The sequence below is a fragment of the Anticarsia gemmatalis genome, chromosome 6, assembly GCF_050436995.1.
Source record: "Anticarsia gemmatalis isolate Benzon Research Colony breed Stoneville strain chromosome 6, ilAntGemm2 primary, whole genome shotgun sequence".
In the NCBI taxonomy this organism is placed as follows: domain Eukaryota; kingdom Metazoa; phylum Arthropoda; class Insecta; order Lepidoptera; family Erebidae; genus Anticarsia; species Anticarsia gemmatalis.
In genome coordinates this window covers 13,356,088-13,371,822 of record NC_134750.1, presented here as the reverse complement: position 1 = coordinate 13,371,822, position 15,735 = coordinate 13,356,088, and the positions used below count along the sequence as shown (strand labels likewise).

The window sequence follows — 15,735 nt, the reverse complement described above, 5'->3', positions numbered from 1 at the left end:
TGATAGGCCAGGGTTTCCTCTTGAACGAGGGAGAGGTTAGGCCTTGAGTTCACCACTCTGACCAGGTGCGGGTTGGGGACTTTGTAGCCCACATAAATGTATAAACAAATTAGAGCTAGTGACACTTATATCTGTACACTGTAAAAGTTGATGAAGTTTCAAATGGTAGGAAAAATAATTCTAGCTAACTTGTACTTCACAGCAAGTTTGTGTCTCCAATTTCATGTGATTGTGACTCGGTTTGTGTGATTATGTTACACAGTTTCGCAGATAGCTGCTAAGCAAGATTCGAAACTAGTGAAATAGGATTCTTTCTATTAAAAATTAACTAAGTGTTCTAAACGTAGTATCTTGCAGGTGACTGTCTAGTCAGGCTGTAACAACGACTGTCAAAATGACTAATATTTCTAGAGATTGATGTCGATGGCAACTGCAACTGATTGTTAACCTTTAAGTACCGACGTGTGGTCTGACAGACACTTTCGTAGGTCAGAAAGTCTAGTTACATAGGTTAGCGAATACGTATCCGCCCGTGCTTCTCTCTACCCCTCAGTAAGTCGCCCGGCAGCTTTCGTGGAGAGTTGCTATGTCGGCGCTTGCGGTTCCGGTGAGTTATGGCTTTTATAAGATCGCGAGTGGTCTGTCAGACCACTCGTCTGTACTCGTGTAACTTTTTTTTGAATATGACTTTTTTCAGATAATATAGGTTTTTTCTTATCTTTACAGTTGCTTATAAAAATAGATAAGCCAGGTATTTCGGGTATAAAATGAGCAACCCCTAGCGCAAATAAAACTGTTCCTCCCATGAAGAAAACTTACACGCAACTACAACTACAAGGCCTCCAAATAAAGACCATGAAGAAATTTTAACGGAATGGCTATATGAGAGTTTAGAATCCCACTGTGATGAAATCGACCCGAAATTTGTTGCCTTGGAAAGTGACCATAATCCTGTCACATCTGTTCTTCAAAACTAAAGCGCAAGACTGCTTACAAATGTGACTCTTGTAAAAAACATATGCCTATAATGCAGCAAACCTGTTTGCAAAGAGTGTTTGTAAACTTTGATAGTTCCTATTATTTGGTGCCTTGTGATTTACAAGAAAATTGTCTTTAACCTATTATATTATATTTTTTTTGCTTATGTAATTATTTATCTTTGAGAAAAAAAGGACATTTAAGATGTTTTTATAGTTTGTTGTAATATAATAATTAGTAAGATAAAAGTAACGTTTTTCGTCCAAAGAATTTGAGACTGTAATTTAGTTGTTAAATTATTAATTACAAATGGTTGTACTACTATTTTTTTTTCATTTATTCAATAACTAAATACATATAGAATTCCTAGAAATATTTATTTACATATAATATTAATAAACATAAAAGATTTCTTTATTAAAGCTCTGGTGGTCTAGCAGACCTCACGTCGGTACTTAAGTAACTAAAATAGCACGTCGGTACTTAAAGGTTAAATTGTTATGAGGCTGAGCAACATAATAATATATAGTATAGGTACATTTTGCTCCTGGGCTGCTGCAAAATGTAGTCTGCAGCTAGCTGTATATTCAAAAACTTATCTGAATATAAGTGTCGATGAAACATTACTGAAGGAAGGAAACAGGTTTAAGATTTATGTGTTGTTTAATTAGAACGTAATTTTAAATTATGATCGTTGTTGTAATTAGCTGTTTTTAGGTAAAAAGTGTTAGCAGGTTTTTTTTTCATCGATTCGTAAGTGTGGAAATCAGGATACAATATTGAGTTACTTTTTATGTTTGACGCTCTGATTTGTAGTTCTTTTTTGGTTCATGTTTTCCGCTAGTATAAGGAAGTGTTCGTGTATTTTGAGATCATAATTTCAGCATATATTAATAGTAGTTGAATTTACACTTTTCAAAATTACCTAGGATATTTATTTTTGCTAGAAGAATGAGACGATTCTACAAAATGACGTAGTTATTTCGTTTAGTCGTTCAAAATAGTGTGTCTCTTCTGGTTCAAAGAGCTATTGTGTATTTTTGTTGTCAAATTTCTAATGGCCTATAGTGTACATCGTTCCTTTGCTAAAATAATAACGATTAACTCGTTACGCTAAAGCAGCAATGTACTGCATAGTGGCTGTCAACTGAGATACACAACACGCAGCAGTTCTGACGAATATTATGCAGTAATGTGATTAAAACCTTTATATAACACAATCACAATCAAACAAAATAAATTATAACTTTTAAACTCTCGCGTTGCATGTTTCCCAGGCAGACTGGGACCACGGCGAGTGCAACCTGCGCCGAAACGTTAGGCATTTTAAGGTAAAATGCGTGTTCGCGTTAATTCCCGTATTCTATTATACATTAAAATAAATTATATTTCAATTCAAACTTTAAATTGAAATACTAATATGCTATTTTCAATCTGTTCAACTTCACTGATAGATTACATTAACAATTAATCCGTAATACTCTTATCCATATAATTAATTTTGATATGATACAGTTTGCAATTGTAATATTCAAAGCTTCGGTCACTGAAATAATTTATATAAAACTGAATATTCGGAACATTAATTATTTTGTTAATTGTCTAGTTTTGATGTTAACAATCTAATTAGTTGATGAAATGTTAATAACTACTTTATGCATTATTGTTTATGAATTTGAAATTATTTGAATTTATTAAATTGTTGTGAATGGAAACAATCATTAGTTTAGTCTAGTTTAGAGTGCTTTTCGATTTCATAAACAATCTCTGTATTTAAATACCACTGATCTATGGTCCATGTAGTTACTTAGTTAGTTATTGATCACTGCTGCTGGGTCCTAAGTTTGAGTCTAATTATGGTTGATTTTTGTGAAGGTTATCGAGAATAGAGAAACAAGATTTGTTTTTAATGCAGGAGTCCTTTTCGAAAGATAAAAACAAAACAATATATACAGCTTTTGTGAACTAAAGGTAAAGTCAAGTCTGTAAAACTATCTGTAATCCGCTTCATCTTTAAGATATAGCATTTAAAATCTTATACCTAGAGAAGTGGTCTTACAAAAACACAAAATAAAAAGCAATCTTAATGCAGGAACCGACTTTGAAGATTCTAATACAGCAGTTATTCTGAAGATACAACAGTAATTAATTATACAGAAGTCTAACAAAAACTAAATAAAATGTTACAAGTAAAATAAAAATCTTATTCACGTCAAACCAAGTCACGAAACATACAAACGTTTCCTAGTTTCAAACATTATTAAAAACTGACATTCAATTTCCTCAACGCTGACAGGTGGCTGCAATTTATTCATTCAAAACACGCTTCAAAACTTATCTTCTACATCTCATACAAAAATTACGTTAAGGCCTTTGCAGACTAGCGTTTTTAACGTACGAACAACGCACGTTGAACGTACTTAACACGCTTAGCCAACGCAGAACATAGTTCGAAATTCTCTACAATCGGTACTGTCAAGAATCGGGACTATGACATTTAGAATGTACTGCCAAAATAGTTCTTAAGGAGCTCGGTGGGGGCGCTCAACAGATTATCGTGTAAAATATCTCGATAGCCAGCCGGTTGTCCGTATTCGATAGTAGTAGAGAATCGATCTGCTGATCTACGCTGATCAATCAAAAACGTGCATTAAAAAGTCATCTGTAAAGCCTCTTACTCAGTCATACAAATTAATTATCATGCTCAACGTGAATTGAAACATTTGAATGGCATTCACTTCCGTCATTCAATGATAATGGATCTACTGATTTAGTTCTAGTGGTCTATTTGTAACGTCTGACTAATAATAATGTCTTTAGTGTAGTTTATGATAGCTTTTGAATGATGCTAGTAATAAAATCAATTTCCGTTCGCCGATTTCTATTTATAGCGAGGTGCTTTTTAGAGTTCCGTACCTAGAAGGTAAGAACGAAAAAGAAAGGTTTACTAAGTCTCCGCTGTCTGTCCGTCCGTCCGTCTATCAGTAGGCTGTATCTCATACCGTATAGCTATACTGCAATAGGTACGAAACTGAAATTTTATTTCCGTTGCCGCTATAACAACAAACAAATACTCAAAAAATAACATATTAAGGGGGGTCCCCATACAATATACGTATTTTTTAATGATGGTACGGAACCCTTCACTTTACGTGGCCGGTTTTTATTAAGTCAAGTAAGTATTAGTCAAGGAAATAAATTAATATTCAATTATTTTTAAACACTCGGTCGTTTTTCTTGCAGAAATGCTAAATATATTTTTCTTGCTGGAATGACGCGGTTGCAAACCAACTTTGTATGTACCATACGTATATATTTCACACATTGAAAGTGGCACATTATAAAAAAATGTGAATGTAAATTACACGTGGTTACGATACCACAATTTAAAGCACTTTACACTGATAATATCACAACGAAATAATAAAAAATATGTATATCTCATTTGTGTGCATCAATTCGCTTTTAGATATCTCTGCCGCGAATTCGTAAACGCGAAAAGATTTCCCGGGGAAAAAGTATCCTATGTGCTAATCAATGTTTTAAACTATCTTTATATCAAATTTCATACAAATCTCTTCAGTACTTTTTCCTAGGAAGCGTAACAAACATTCAGACTTTCGCATTTACGAAATTAGCAGGATAAACCTCATATAACCGGAACGTGATAAAAGCCATAACTATCATCCATCAAATCAAATATGGTGGTAGTTTCAACACCCTGAAATAAACTATAACTGATTTAGTACCTATAAAGCAATATTTTATATATATTTATGATCAACTCGAACATATTCGGCTCCTATATAAAATAGAGTGATGTTAGTTGAGTCTGGTTAAATATTTATTTTTGCCAGACATTTTTGAGTGATGATGGATTGATGTGGAGTAAATAGTTTTGGATTAGTACTCGCTTTTTGTTACTAAAATAACTATTACGTTTTGCTATTGTGTTGTTGTTTTTGTTAAAATAATATGTATCGACTGCTACCTATGTTAAAAAGCGACAAATCTTCCAGAATTGAATAAAATATAATTTCTGTTTTATAGATTTCACTAATTATTTACGGATCCATCAAAAACTGAAACTATAATATATTTAAGACTGCAAATGTTCAAGTCATATTTGTGTCTGGTCGAATTGTCTAAATACCAAAAAATTTTGAATGGATCATGATATACAACGAACACAAAGCACAACAAGACCCGAAACAAATATTTATGGATCTCACTAAAATCACTTTATAAAATTCGTGAGTATCTACGTACTATAGAAATATTATTTACTATGAGAATAGAACTCAGGCTACTGGATGCAAAAACAGCAAAACTGTCAACGTATATATTTATAGCTCTCAGTGCGATGACAAGAAATAATCTTTCTATCTGCTTCCAATCGCAGTGTCGCGTAATTCCTTTAGATGGTCATGATACGTGTCATGCTGGGAATTTAGATGTAATGATTATAACTAGCTGGTTATAGCCTTATTATACTCGTACTACTTGTGATGTAGAAGAAGATTGTTTATAACACTTGGTTATTTGACTTAAGTTATAAAAAAATAAAATTACTGTAATGATACTGTACACACTCTGAACGGCAGACCTAGAAAATAATGCGTAGGTTTATTGCTAACGTGTTCTTCATAGTTGACAAGTCTTAAGTTAGGTGAGGAAAAAATAGATTCCACGCCAAAACTACAATAGTAAAGTCTACTAAAAGAAACACAAAGACAGACTGATTGGTAAATATGCAGCTTTAGGCGGTTGAGTCCATAACCCTGGCCAGAAGCAGACCGGAAACTGAAACATACTTGTATAAAATTTTCGGACATAAGTAAAAAACGCGTATTAAATTGAAATACATAAATACTAGTATTATTTTTTGCACTATATTTTTTAATAATCTGACAAAATGCAATACATTACTACTCCACTTAACAACTTATTCATAAAACGTCTACTAACAGAACAAGCAGTAGCACTTGACATATCAGTGTATCAGACACATCGACACCGTCGGCAGCTACCAGCAGACTACTGGAGATGTTACTGATAACGATGAGTAATTGACTAGAAAGTTACTTATAATGTAAGTATCAACTTGTATTATAAGTGTTAGTGTAGTAATATTACAAATCAGTTGATTTTGGTGTGTTCAAACGTTCGTCCCTTATGACGACCCTTTAGAGGTGGGTTTTAAAAATTATGCCCATGTTTGACCCCGCAACTCTTACTTTCACTGCATTTTTTTTAATCGATCCCATGGCTTATTAGTGTAGCCAGATGGACGGACATCTGCACACTTTCTTAGTAAGTAGGTATCCCTACTTACTTAGTCTGTTTTGTGGCAAATTTTCCGATTGCTTGTTTCATTTTCTAGAATTGTGATTCTTGGAACTAATACTTTGGTCGTTCGTTATGTAAAATATCACTACGCAATCAGAGTGAACCTATTCAGTATTCTACAATAACTAATAAAGACACGCTGTGACTATCAAGCAACTGAAAAAAATAACAATAACTTGCTCCTGCAACAATGATTTACCGAAACACGCGACGACGGTAAATTACAAAAGCGCTTCACACATCTACTTATAAAACAATAAACTGCCACTTAACGATTCAATCCACAGAATCAATACGAAATGGTAACATCAAAGCAGCCGCATCCTCCGGACGCAAGTCTTACACATCGCCACATAAATCAAGATGCCGCGATAACAAGTAACCACTCATAAAAGTAACTACAGGAACGATTTTACGATTCATAATTGTACTTTATTAAATGGCCGCCTCTTGCATTTTAATGGAAGAATTTTGTGTAATAAAAGTTTTGTTCGGCATAGATTAGGTGTTATGTTGTAGATGTGAAGATTCTTTTGTTAGGTACTTACGTAACTTTACTGTATTGGTAGGTATTAAGCCGAAAAGTAGACAATCGCAAAAATTATCCTAATATCTTTAAAATAAATTACATCGCTTTTGTTAATTTCATTTTCATTAGTCTTCATTAGTGCATAAGTGGCGATAGTCTAAAATATTTAACTGCGGTTTCGTTTTTTCATCATTCTCATGTTTTTTCTAATTTTTCAATCATAAAATTGCTTTGAATGATCTTCTACTAAAACGACCAAGAACATCCTTTTTCCTAAAAATTCCTATCATCATCACATAAATAACTCAACGAAAACAAGTTTAATACCTACAAGTGCCTATCGTATCTACATCTTCAAAGATCAACGCCGCCTCTCAGCCGTCTATTTACACCTGCTAATTAAATTATAAATCTTTCATGACGCCTTCAAATGTGACTGGATACACTCAGAGATGATACTCGGGAAAGAGGAACTTATAGAGGTATTTTCAACTCTAGTGTAGCGTAGGACTGAGAATGTTATGAATTTGTGTTGTAACTTCCTTGATTGTCATTTCAAAGAAATACCTTTGAAAACTATACGATCTCTGTATTTAAAATACTTAACTCAATGATTATGAACCACTTCGCAAAAGTTCTGTTGCTTATTTTTAATCGTGGATCTTCAACTATCTAATTTACATCAAAATTAGGTCTGCAATTAAGACCTACAAGCGTAACAAACAAACAGACAAGAAGACAGGCTTTTTCAATTGTAATATGAATTATTTGTCATAAGCTGAATTCGGTGTTAAATTTTCACACAGTATAATCGCAAGTACCTAATTGACCTCTAATCAGATAATAATCACAAATTTTTGAAAGTGTATAATTTGTACAAACCGCTACAAAAGCTATTGCAACATTTGAATAAACATCGTTGAGAAATCCACTAAACCATTAACCAGCTTTATAGGCGTAAAAGGGCACATGTACCAACAATTTACATTAATTATAACTATTATTACGACGTTTTTTAATTAAATTAAACATTTATTCATGAGATTGTCTTAATTTTGAACAATAGAGGCTGTTTCTATTGTTATTTTTGTACAGAAATACGCTTAATATATCAACAGTTGGTTTGCTTGTCAACGAAATGGGTTCTACAATGATTTTACAACTGTAATTGTGTTTACAGTTATTATTGTATTTCTAGTTTGTTTTTTTAGTATTCAAGCTTGGTTTCATTAATTTAGAATACTTAGAGTTATGGAGTTGGGTGTTGCAGTAGTAAAAGACAGAAGAAGAAAAGTATTGACATCGTTAACATCGAACTCGTATTGTACAAACGTCAAACATTTTGTTATTGATTTACAAATGTCTATGATCATTCGAATGTTTTTCATTTAATTTGGCAATTAAGAAGATCAAGCCATGACTGTCTTGCCGTTTCTTCTCACTAGGGACAACTTTTCCGAAATGGTGATAACGATAAATAAAAATATAACGAAGATTTCTAATATTGTCGAAAAAAAGGATATTTAGAATTTAAATTTAACAGTATATGTACAGCTTATACATAGATCTGCTTTAAAGAAACTTAAATTTAAAGAACAATGTCTTTGTTTTATCTTCTGAATACATACTAAATGTTATAACCGCACTTTTGTGTGTCGTTTCAGTGCAGCAGTTAGTCACACCAGCTAACACTTACAATCCACATTATAAAACAATTTCATAACAGCAGGAAGTTATATATAATAGGGTGTAAATCACAGTTATCTGTTATCTCGCAATCTGACAGTCGTACGCGCAGTTATAATGTACAGTTAGATAATGAAACATTCATTTGCATTTATTTCGAAGCTTTGCATTTTAAACATACGTTTAATTTGACTATTCTTTGTGGTGCCGACTTGTTTTCATTTGTTTATATTTGTGGTGATTTAATTAAAAAACAGTTTTTAATATTTGGTTGGTAGATTAAAACTTACGACCGTGACAATACATTTTAATATTCAGCAAGTATAATCAGATAACAATACTTTTATTAATGCCGGAATCCACATTTTTTTTGCAGATTGCTCTCCTTATTGATAGGTAAGTACGACCGGTTATTCATAAGATTCGATTGGTTATATATATAAATGAGGTAAAAATTGATGGTAAATTTTTGTTATATAATTTCTAGCACCCACAGAATAACTCAATAAAAAACTGTACGTAAATCCTCATTATCCTATGATTTTCACCAAATATCTTTTATTTCTACAACAGACAACAAGGTGTCATGTTATCACGTTATCAGATAGCAACCCTCTAACTCATTACCAGCACAGAACGACTCCAACTGGCTCGCATACAAATTTTAAGCGCTGCCAATTAGCTGAGGAGGTAATGAATCCCATGTAGTGAAAATCTTCGTGTAGGTATCGAAGCACTATTTTTGACAATCGATGAACTTTGTTAAAAAAATGATTATTTATTATGTCGGAAGTTGGAATAATTTTACTTGGCAAGACTGGCACTCTACAGAATCCTCCATTATCTAATATTACAATGTTACGGGTTCTTAAGCGCGATTTAAAATTAAAGGTAAGAATACCTTAGTTTTCCTCCATTACCGTCAAATATTCGCCAAGTATCTTTTATTCTGTACAAAAGACAGCAAGGTGTCATGTTATCACGTTATCAGATAGCAACCCTCTAAGATAGTGGCAGGCATCCATTACTAGCGCAGAACGACTCCAACTGGCTCGCATACAAATTGCAAGCGCTGCCAATTAGCTGAGGAGGTAATGCTAACGGCTGGGGCACAGAGTAGTGACAGTGCAGTGGGTTAAGATCTAGGAGCGCTTGGGATTTTGTTACTTGTTGTAAAAGTACACTTTTTGGTTAGTTCTGCTATAAGACATTACAAACAAAAATATGTACTTTTGTTGCTATTTGAGATTAATTTTTTTATTTCTGTTATAGAGTGTGATTAAAATATTCTAATTTTTTTTCAAGTTTAGCTACTTATCTTGGATATTGACGGCCTACTTGCAATGCTAGTGGAACTATTATTAAGTTAAAAGTATTTAGAAAGGGTTTAACTTTGTCATGATATCTGTTAATTTTCCGCAATGATGATACACTAGTTTTTAGTCTTGTGTATTAGGTCATATAAAGCGGGATGCATAAGCTTAAAACCAAATAAAACACAGTCTTTTAACATTACATAACAACGAAAAAACCTTCCCAATGACCAACATTTCATTGTTGCTAACCTCTGACCGGGTCTGAGTATTGCTAATTAAAGATCACACTGACATTTGCATATATCACACATTGACAATGAATAATACTCGTTAATAATAATATAATATATTATATTTCAACTTTCACAATAGTTAGCCACTTAATAATCTTTATATAAAAAAAATCTTTTGTTACTGAGTGACTGTCTGATGGACAACGCACAGCCGAAACTACTGAGCGTAGAAAGTTGAAATTTGGTATGAAGATTCCTTATTTAATGTAGAAGAGCACTACGAGGATTGACGGTGAAATTCCATACGGGCAAAGCCGCAGGCGAACACCTAGTTTTATATATGGAATTAGACTCAGCGGTAAATAACGAACTCATATTCAGGTATAAGTCATAGAAATATAAAATTGTTTTCTATCAAAACCCTCTACGTGCTCATTCAATTTTCAAAAGAGTAGTACCAATTCCGAATAATAGATTTATAATCCTTTAGCCAGTAGAATCAATAAAAATCAACCCCACGTATGCACCAATAATATTAGATTGCACTGCCGAACCCTTTCAACGGGCCAAACCTAATTCCTGATCCAATTAAAACGGGAATCCATTTATACACTCGGAAGGGTTTAATTTGCCATGTGCATATTCATAGCATCGCCTAAAGCCAGTGCAACGGTGCATAACACTGGAAATTGCCCAAACAAGCTAACAAATCATAAATTCAATAAATTATTCATAATCACGACACCTTTTAAAACAAACCGACACATGCTCAAATGCATCACAATAAAATTGAATATTTGGTCTACTGTTAATATATTACCTGTGGCGATATCGTGATCAGAGCCCGTTCGTCGCAACATTAGCATATCGGAATTATTCCATTACAGCGTTAATAATTTAAAAATAATATGCCGCCGGCGCACGCGACCTAAAGTTATGAGCCCCTGGAGATGCGGTTGCGAAACGAAACATCCACCAATCAAAAACAACCTCTAAATCAATGTGAATAAAGTTTATTTTGTGGTGCGCATGTGTGCGTGAATTTCAGCGGTGCTAAACATTTTATTATGTTAATAGGCAGACAATATGAGTGAAGATTATTTGTGTTTTGATTTATTGCTATGCATTTATGTTGCGGGCTATACTTAGTTTTAAATAATAGACTGTGAAAACTTTAGGTTTTCTAAGCAATATTTCATATAAATTATATATTTATCGGGTTATGAAATTAAATTAAAAAGTGGAATCGACTTTTGCAAAATGTTTTATATAAGCATGTATTTTTACGTAATAAATATTATGAATCCTATTATCCAATATGTTGCGAGATATGCGTAAAAACCTAGAAATATAATTATTAATAACCATATTAAATCTATAAATTAGATATTTTACAATATTTATGGACATTTTAATTTTTCTGCACAGCGTGATATAAATTTAAAGCCTTGATGATTGCATTAGATTTTAATATTTGATGTATTTTTGTGATATTTTCACGAATATGAATTATTTATTAAATTATTATCTAATATCCTTTTTAAGCTTTATTTATTTGAGGTCAGTAACATTTGTCATCTTACTAAAATACATATAAGCTTATCAAAATACAATAATTTAAAGTTAATCATAACTAGTTGTGGTTGGTCATTCATTGCGGGCTCAAGATCTTTGCCTTAACAAAATTACTTTGAAAAATGTGCAAAAATAAACTAATCTAATATGAAATAGAATGCATGCCTTGGGTGGTTACGCAAACCTACTGCTTATGGCGTAGTCCTACGCAAACGACGCAACGCAACACAGCAATCGTACCAACCCAAAGCATGGTCTGTAATTGTCAGGATCACAAGCCAGAAACAAATAGTTTTACATTAACAAAATTAAAATGAAATCATGACGTCACAGTACAACACCTTCAAAACCAGTAACTAGTCGATCAAAATTTGCTGACGTCACAAATCAGACCTCTTCATATGACAGGGTGATATTCGGATGTACTGATGGCAAGGGTGGGGGAGGGGGGTGGCCCAATAAATCAGCCGCGGATGCCGCTTGCAGGTGTTACAGTGCACTGCACGTTGAAATATTACGCCAGAGATTAATATTTTAAGTGTCATAGACGTGATGTGTGTTTTAGCTGATGGGAGAAGTTCTGTGTTTTGGAATTTTCCTGTTTGTGTGAGTATTTCTAAGAATATTTGAAGGTTTTGTGTTCTTGTGAATAGTTATTATTCTCTAGATAAAATCATTCTAGGTACTAGATATGAAAACTATTTACCTAGAGATACAATCAAATTAAATCATTTATTCATTTAGGTCAAATGCTAACTCTTATGATAGTCAAAGATAAAGCAATCGGGTTACGATTTGTTCTAGTCATTTATTCTATAAAAGGTGACGCACTATCCAATGGTACGAACGTAAACAGGTAGCTTACCACTGCTATAACAAATACTAACCTAGATTTAAATCCTTTACAGACCTTAAAAACAGTATAGTAAGATTCTAGCAAATAGACTCATATTTGAAATGTGAAATTCCGTGTATCTTCAGTCTTTTCTCAACTAAACAGGTAAACAGATTTTCATGAAAAGCAAGGTTCAAAATATCAATACCCAGCAATCAAACATAAGGTACTTTTAGAAATACTACTTTATACGCCATCGAAGCCTCAACGACAAGCTACTTAATTATAATTTAATACTAAAATGTCCACACAAGATAAAATAAAAGATAAAATCGTAAATTGTCTTATCTGCGTTCAACTTAATCACTGTCAGGCATACGGCTACTGTCAATTGCGGCCTAATAATTGGCTCCCCGTTACCACTCACTACAATTTACAACTCAATCACGTATCGAGAGTTAGCCGATTGTTCCATTCATCTTGTTTTAATTGGACTGGCTATTTAATAAAAGATCAATTTGGTGGATGTATTTTTTTTTTATTATTTTTATGGCGGCGCTTGAAGGCAGTTGCGTTTACGGCTATAAACGATCGCGAGTTAAGCAATCTTTGATAAGGACGGTAAATAGATGGGTAGACGCTTAGTACACCCAGTATTCTGAACACCTTTAAAAGACTATGCACACTTTATAAGTATACTATATGTTCCAAGATAAGGAAAAGACATACAATAATAAATTGATAATTGATTGCGCTGTGATAATTATTGGAGTGAATAATAACCGCTATTAACAGTTATGAATATTGTAATTTACTAATATGCATGTTGCAGTTGAATTGATCATTTACTTCATAATCTCAAACACAAAATATTCCCGACTAATTTATGCAATACGTAAAAGTATCAGACTTTCTGAGATAGCAAATTTATAATGCAGTTAGATTCCTTTTAAAAACACATTTTTCTGCTTAAATCTATTTCTATAAATTCTCTAAAACGATCGGAAAACACACTATTTTATAACAGAATAGTTTACATATCATAGTTATACTTGACACAGAAAAAAAATACACCTATGAGTCACCGGAAAACACAGCCATTCATAACATTTAATTTAAAAATTATTAGTACGAAATCAAATAACTTCTACAGAATGTGATTCCAAGCAGTTTCATCACTCCGACATAATCTCGACTATGTTCATGAAAGCGAAAAGATTAACGAACACATAAATAATTTTGTTTTAAAGAAAACATTTCCTCGGCGAGACAGTTTTATTACGAACGTAATATATTTTTCTTTTCATATATATTTTTATTTAATAATTTAGCGATCACGTTCAAACGTTCGCTTCGCAATAAATTTGGACAAATTTAGAGGTTATAATTTATTTTATGGGTGGACGGATTGTCTCTATTTTTGTTTGATACACAGAGCAATAAACATGTTAATGCCCAGGGTTGTCGCGATGCCAAATTTATAATACGCCATTATATTTTGACAAAACACGTAATAAATTTATGTGAAAGGAAGGAAGCTTTGATAGTTTCCTGTCGTTTGTTCATATGTTCTGATGCTCGTGGCTGGATGTCTACTCCGGAGATGACGTGAGGCTGTGACCCCAATGTTGTTTGAATGAATGGTTGTGTGTTTCTTTAATAAAATATATTTTTTACTTTAGATAAATCTCGAATGCGTGTTTTTGCTCGGCCTGATTTTGTTATAGTGCTCCATGGTTGAAAAACCGAAGTCGTAAATTTAATAAATAATTTAGGAACTGAGTAAGAAAAATCCAAAATTAATGAGCATTTTTACCGTGGTCTCAATACCACTGGACCCATTACTAATTCAATTAACATAAAATCTAGGCTACAACTAATTCAAACAAGTGAAAGCAAAGCTGCAACCGTGCCACTAATTATATAAAAATATCAAATAACCCATAATTATAAGCTATATTAAGGCAATAAAATAAAAATATAATTTATGTATCACCATTTTAAAAAACATCCAGCCATATTGAATTTCGATAGTAAATTATACCCAGTCGTTATATCTGCAACCGATTGATAGACAATCATAAAATATACGTATTTTATTCCAAGAATAAGGTAATAAAAATTGATAATAATAATTAACATTATTCCAAGATGTTGATGTTTATGAATCGTAAAACAAAAAAGGTTTAACCGTCAATTATATTGTCAATTAAATTGTCAATTTTGAATGTATATCCGACGTAATTGATCGTCCGATTTGAGTTTTATTATTACTTGTTCTGTTGCAATGCGATTGACGTCAGACTTAATAGTCGGCGATATCCTGCAAAAAGCTGTCAATTATCAATATTTATAATTGTAATGAATATTGTTTTTTGTTGCCGCAAAGTGTAGTATAGTTTACATAGCATGTGCAACTGTGCAAGACTTTGTTAGTTGTGTCCAAATTTGTGTAAACTCTCATAGCCCGGTGGAAAGGATAGCCGACACGACTAGGGAGAGGTCAAACTTAGAGGTTTTGCGACTTCAACTAAGTAACGTCGGGAAATCACTGAAATATTTTTCAGAAAATCCCGAAGGCAACTTTTTGGCGCGATCCCTGATTCGAAACTGAGACCCACTGACCGGGCCACAGAAGTAACTGTAGCACTATTCTCTACCACTATCTCCTTTCGACAATCGGCCAGCTTTCGAGAATCTCGTTTTAAGCTGCCTGTCCATAGCTGCGGAGCGAGGCTGCGATGCGAAAAAACCGATAAGTGCTAACCACTAGAAGTGCACAAAATGACCTGTTCTCTTGAGTAGTTCAATCCGATTGGTTAATATTTCTCCACTTCTCCGCACCGCAGCCTCGTGGTGAACAGGCAGCCTAACAATCGGACCAGCGGCGCCTCTACCGGGGGCTATAGAAACTATTTTTAAGTACATTTCAAATGTCATACTCTCGTTACTCGATAATACTGACTGTGGAGCCTCGCGCTACTGATGTGTGAATACACAAGGCAGTAAGTGTGTTGTAATAAGTCTGCGTAAAGTGAATATAATTACACATAATATATAAAGTTCTGATGTAATATTAAATGCCTGCTGGCTACAATTATCGCTTTGTATCAGCAACGCCTTACAATTGAATCGTAAGTCATAACTTGATTAAGGAAACGCCTTGTAATCGAATGTAATTTATTGATTGCCAATCAATATACATAACAATTATTAGTGCTTTAAGAGTTAAGG

At 33.2% G+C, this 15,735-nt stretch overlaps 1 protein-coding gene across 1 annotated transcript in view; it reads left to right on the top strand.

The window, feature by feature from the left end:
* LOC142973920 (pickpocket protein 28-like) overlaps positions 1-15,735 on the top strand; it is a 129,995-nt gene that overhangs the window by 646 nt on the left and 113,614 nt on the right. The gene's annotated exons all lie outside the window — the stretch shown is intronic.